Here is a 6,189-nt window from a genome sequence, read left to right as displayed (position 1 = left end):
TTAGAATGTCGAGAGATGCCTGTAGCTTCCTCGTAGCTCAATACAAAGGCCATCTTTCAATCGACTCATGGGCAACGTTCCTCGTTCCCGTACAAAACCAATACGTCTACATTCTTCCTCGATACGATCGTTAAGCTTTGCAAGCTCTTCACTCTGCCAGCCCAAACATAGAAGTGTTTAGAATCATTCACTAAGAATCATATAATTAAATGCTGAATAAGATGGCTATAGAGTTGGTTACTATAGCAATAGTTATAAAATGGTAGATCATAAATTCACCATGACACTACATTAGTTTTTTTCTGATCTTTTGAATAAAAACAGAGTGCAAAGCTTTGAGTTTAAAGCCCGAAAGAGACTAGAGATTAATATTCAACCTTTTTCAAGCGAGAAAAAGTGAAATCTTAAGGACTTAAGATTTCTGCCGCATTTAGAATGACAGACTGAACCTAGCACTTTCTTTGTTTTCATGCGGCATATTTTTCGAAATCCTGGCGATATGTTTTACTTCCAATCTAGCGTTTGTGCGAAAACCGCGCGCGGGTCACGCGTTTAGGATGGGAAATAAGTGGCTTCACTGGGTTGAAATAGATTTTATCGCACTATTTGTGTCAAATGTTGAAAATAATTGGAACAAACTATTCGTTTATAAGGAAAATAATACTGAATTATTCTATAAATATGATACAGAAATGAAGAATTTATGTACAAAACAAGGTTTTAGTAATTGAACGTGATTACTCCACCAAAACAAGTTTTACGTTGGTTGAAAAGGTCCTTTCTTTTGGTTTACCTCTTTGGCCCTGTTTTTCAACCAGCGAGGTGTCCAAAATCTTATATCATTTTTCATGTCAATACTTTTAAAAGTTGCCAGAAACTTCCCTAGATTGTCTTTATGTGAGATATATTCCTCCGAGGTTGGGCCTTCTAAATACCATGCAACGACTTCATCCTCATTCAGTTTGTCGTCACAAAGAGTGGACAACGCTAAATCTGTGACATGATCGACTTTTTTGTCTGCCGAATGCCATGGAAATACCGGTTGAACTAGCCGTCTATACTCGTCTATCCACCCCACAACGCGGTACTCCACGTGTAAATTATATAAGCGAAACAACCCAAATAACACTTTCTCTTTGTATATTTTGCCACCTTCAGGGAATTCGAAGATAGGATTTCCGAACCAAACAACCAGCTGAGCGGTATTTGTAAGAGAGGTGTGTCTTATTACTTCGAATCGGTGTAATTTAGCGAAAGCGTTTTCCACACAGCACCACCCGTTCTGTTTCAATAGCGGTGCACATTCGGGTGAACCTACTAATTTGACATCTCTCTTGTTCAACCCGAAAGCTTTTTCGACGTCACTGACCAACACGCTGTCTATGTGTGTCATTTTTAATCTATGAGTAAAATAATGAAATTGCATCAGTATTCTCGGGTACCTAATAGCCGCCCTCCCCCCCCCCGCTAATTAATTTTCCACCCAGGACATTCTTATTCCAACCCCCCCCCCCCGGCTTATTAATTTTAGGGAAAATGTTTTTTGAAGGTTCCCTTTTTTGTCCCGATTCTGCTGTATTAGCCTCCTTTTCAAAAAATTTCCACCCATGACATTTTTATTCCAACCCCCCCCCCCGCTTATTAAGTTTTGAGATTTTTTCCAACCCCTCCCCCCCCCCGCTTATTCAAAACCCACCCGGCTATTAGGTACCCGAGAGTACGTAGAAGTCATAAGTACACCCCCTTCTCACAGGCCCACTGGAAAAATTGTCCAAAATATTGTCCCCGGTGGAAAATTATCCTCCAATTTTTCTGCCCCACTGAGATTAATCAAATAAACCAATCCTCACTGCAAAAATATGATGCTACTTTTCCCATCCTCACTGAATTTTCTGGCTTGAAAACAAAAGAATTGAAAGCCATAAGAAATATGGGAACATCAATCCCAATCGAGATTTCAGTCCGTTATTCTTATTTCCACTGGCTGAAAAAATCCTACCGGGTCTGTGAGAGGGAGGTGTACTTATGACTTCTAAAACAGCACTACAAATCTGTTGTGTACACGCTTTCATCGAGAGATGACCTGAGATCGAGTAACATATAGTCCTTCATAAAACTTATCATGCGGTTTTTTGTCATTTAAATTCCAATCTATTTAGCTAGAAGAAACACTGAAGTATATTCTTGAATTGTCATACTTCAGATGAGAATGTTTTGAATCATTTATGTACGTTCAAATGGTTATTCTTCATATCAATTTTTATATTTCGACCTCCTTCATCTAAGTATACTAACACTATTTTGATTTATCTGGAAAAAACTCTGGTCAGACAAAACCTTACCATATGTAGCCTTGTATTACGTGATCAACTACAATCGAGATCAAATCCAATCAAATTACGTTTGAAATCTAACACTCAACTCAAAAATTTGTACTTATTTACGACGAAAAAATAACAACAAAATGACAATTTCGATTTAAACCGACAAATCAAACAAGATTAGAAAATAGAAGGAACTCACTCGAAACATATTGGAAATCGACGTCATCAATCTTGTAATGACAAAGAAAACAAACAAACTTGCGACTCAACGTCATTTTGTCTCTAATCATTTTCCGCTTCCCTGGAATTCCCTGCACGTTTTTTTATAAGAACAAACTACATAAGAACATAAGAATTCGATGGCCGAAATTTTAAGAAAAAGTTAGGAACATTTTAAGTAATTACGAACTCGAAAATACCCTATTTCTTAAGAAAACGGACAAAAATACTCACAAATTGGTGAAAATAAGAACATGTTTAGGCTTAAAAACCTCGAAAATTTAAGAACATCCAAAAATTTTGAATGCTCTTATAAAAAAGGGGATATATGTTGTTGATTAATCTCATCTTTCATTTACATTCGCTAAACGCGCAATTAAAAGCACAAATGATATCTTTAACTTTTGACATCCTTCAATATGACCTCCAATTAACTTTCCTTACATACTTATTCATTAGCGAGTTTATGTATTCGAGATAAATCGAGGGGGACGGTATAAAGCAAAGTTGACATGTCTCCAAAATCACCGCTCACTTTGCACGACGACGGTAAAAACACCAAAATACCGTCGTCTGTTTAGGTGAGCAAAGGCGATATAGAGCCGTACATCAACTATCGACTTTGTTTTGCGCGACTACTTGACTATTACTGTCGCCCTCGATATCATCCGATATATAAACTCGGTATTATCTTATTAGATGTTAGACTGTAATTAGATGTAAGTTCATTTCACGTCACGTTATAGGTTCGACAAGTTCTTTTTGTTATAAAGTAGGGAAGGGGGCTTTAGGTCCTTTAGGTCCCTCCTCTACCTTATCGGGGGGTTTGGAGAAGGGGAATAAACCATGGAAGGGTGGTGCAGAATAATTGTACTTACGAAATATATCTTTGAACTAAACCCATCTATCATAGGAAATACATACTGGCAAATCATAATACAGTAGCACACAATATGCTAGCTACCAGCCACAACCCAACTCTCAGAACTCTCTAGTAAGCTTGATGACAACCATCCGAACCACTCAAACGGAACAGTTGGCTCGATTCATGTAAAAGGGCGTTCGCGGGCGGAAGTAAAAGGGCTTGCAAGCCCCTTTGTACATTTCCAAGCTTAACTACCTGCTCATGGCGGTAATGCTTTATTTGGGAGGGGAGGTCCTAAAAGAAGAGGTTTGAAAATGACTCCACCATCACTTGTAGTATTAAAGTAAATTTGTCCCGCCGGACAGTACCTTTTTCCTTGACTTAAAAATTTGTTCATTTAGCTGAAAAACTTTGCTGTATGCAATCTGGTAGCTATGGTGCATGGTCTAAGATATTAGATTGTGAAATTCTCGAATGTCTGGAATGTCACTCGAGTCGAAATAAAAAACGTCAGATGCTCTATGTGATCAAGGCAAAAATATTACCACTGTTACCCAATCCCCTTACGCACAATGATTAACCCTTTCCGTGCTTAGAAAAAAGGACCGTGGCACTTAAAGGATTAAGCATATTATAGCATTTATTCACTAACGATTATAGTATTTACCGATTGAAACCATGAAACATATAATCCATGCATTGATATACCATTGACGAAAATGTTTAACTAATTTCTATCTATCGCTTCTCTATCGTTCCACTTTATATTAGAGCAAGGTCATGAAGTTCAACGAAAGATAATTAACATTGCTATACATCACTTAAATGTTCATGATAAGTAAAGTTCGTGACATGGTATGACGTATGCTTTAATTAGATTCTTATAAATGAATTGTAAAGAATTATTCTCATATTGCTCCTCGTCCTAACAGAACAATTACAAATCTTTTTTTATAAGCAATATGATAAGGCTTAAGCCAAATTTATTTCACTCTATCGTAAAGTGAAGCTTTTTAGATAATCTAAGCATGGCAAACCATAGCTCTTGACCCAAGAAGCATAAATATGGTATAATATCATATGTGGTCAAAGCAACTTTTTAAAAAATGAGCTAGAATGCTGAGCAACCCCATGTCTGACCCGAAAATTGGAGTTGCTTATAAAAATAAGGAGTAGCTACTATAGTATAAGGTATTTTCATAGCAGAATAAAATGACAAAAATCTTCGCAACATCCTACGACTACGATATGTACATACAATTGTCCGAAGAAAAAAAAACAGAGCACGGGCCATTGCAATCAATAACGATAAAATTTATTTATTTATTCAATAGAAATTAAATTTTTGAGACATTTTAATGTGCTTGCCAGGTATGAATTATGTAAATAATGAAATCGATTTTCAAGATTTTTATTTTCGCCAAATCTGAACACACTGTATTTAGGTGGTATCAAAAGGTCACAAAGCGCCTCTTCCACACTAGCCGAGAGGCTCGGCTTACACTGTCTACACGTTTTTTTTTATAAGAACGTCAAAAATTTTCGAAGCCTTCGGATGTTCTTAGTTTTTTGGATTTGATGCCTAAAAATGTTCTTAAAATGTTCTTATTTTCAGCATTTTTTGAGCATTTTGATGTAATTTCTTAAGAAATTGCATGTTTTTAAGTCTCCAAAGCCCTTAAGAACTTAGACCTCGAAGCCTTATTTATATAGTTTGTTCTTATAAAAAAAAACGTGTACATAAAAGAATCTTAGTATTAATGAAGTTACAGGATCCTGGTGCAGAATTCGATTGGCTGTTAAACAATTGTTTAAATCACGTGATGTTAATAAATTCAAAGTGGGTCATAAATACCATACTCTCAATGGGGGGTTTGTACTTTTACGGTGTGACGGCATTGGCCCTTTTTGAGTACGTTAATACGGGATTTGACGAAAAAGAGACGGGAAAACGGTATTTTAAAATCAGACGGTGACGGTATTTAGGTACATTTTTGCCCTGTACAAGCCGATGTGACGGTGTTATAATTTTTTCAATTTTCGGGATTCCGGGATTCATCAAAAATTTTGACGGGAAAACGGTATTTCGAACCCCTACAAACCCACCCCCCCCTCCCCTCAATGAGTAGCTTCTGATGGGATATTTGCTTTGGTTGTGTAAGTTTTGGTTAGAGAGTATGGATCTCCAGACTATTTTCACACCAAAATATTCTTCATTTTTGATCTTCTTTTGTTTTTTATCATGGATTGTAGCACTTAGAAATATCTTTCCAATGATTTCGTTATGAAATCGCTACCTTGTCCTCACAGTCACCTCCCAATTGTCCCCTATTCGTCTGTCTCATTTTCCTTTATACCTCTTTTACATTGCATTATATACCCGCCCTGTCTCATTTTTCTGGTCGCCACCTTTACATTGTGCATTATATGCCCACCATGTTCATTTTTCTGGTCGCCTCCTTTACATTGTGCATTATATAACCCTGTCTCATTTTTCTGGTCCCCTCCTTCAATAATTGCACTATACTCATGTTTCAGTGTCCCAGTCAGCTCCTTGAATTATCTTCCAACAAATCTCTAAGTTCCAGTTGCTTCAGTGAGTTTCCCAGGTCTTACTTTACCGCGACACGGGTATTTTGAATAACAGCCAAGCCTCAGCATCATTTTACTGATATATTTTACCATCCTCTCAGTGATTTTGATGTGAGCCTTACAATTCATCATTAAAATTATTATTATTAAACAGAAATACGGTTTCAGGCGCGCATGGGCCTCTTAAAC

The 6,189-nt window shown here is 37.0% G+C and overlaps 1 long non-coding RNA gene across 1 annotated transcript; it reads right to left on the bottom strand.

Moving 5' to 3' along the window:
* Positions 1-588: 588 nt before the first annotated feature.
* LOC136801557 (uncharacterized) lies at positions 589-4,140 on the bottom strand. Its single transcript, XR_010845871.1, has 2 exons — positions 2,343-4,140; positions 589-1,400 (listed from the first exon to the last, which is right to left on the bottom strand). It is a non-coding gene; the product is annotated as an uncharacterized lncRNA (long non-coding RNA).
* Between the last annotated feature and the right edge of the window lie 2,049 nt (positions 4,141-6,189).

Source organism: Clytia hemisphaerica, unplaced genomic scaffold (genome assembly GCF_902728285.1).
Source record: "Clytia hemisphaerica strain Z4C2 unplaced genomic scaffold, Clytia hemisphaerica genome assembly, whole genome shotgun sequence".
NCBI classification, from domain to species: domain Eukaryota; kingdom Metazoa; phylum Cnidaria; class Hydrozoa; order Leptothecata; family Clytiidae; genus Clytia; species Clytia hemisphaerica.
This window is presented reverse-complemented; position numbering and strand designations above follow the sequence as displayed.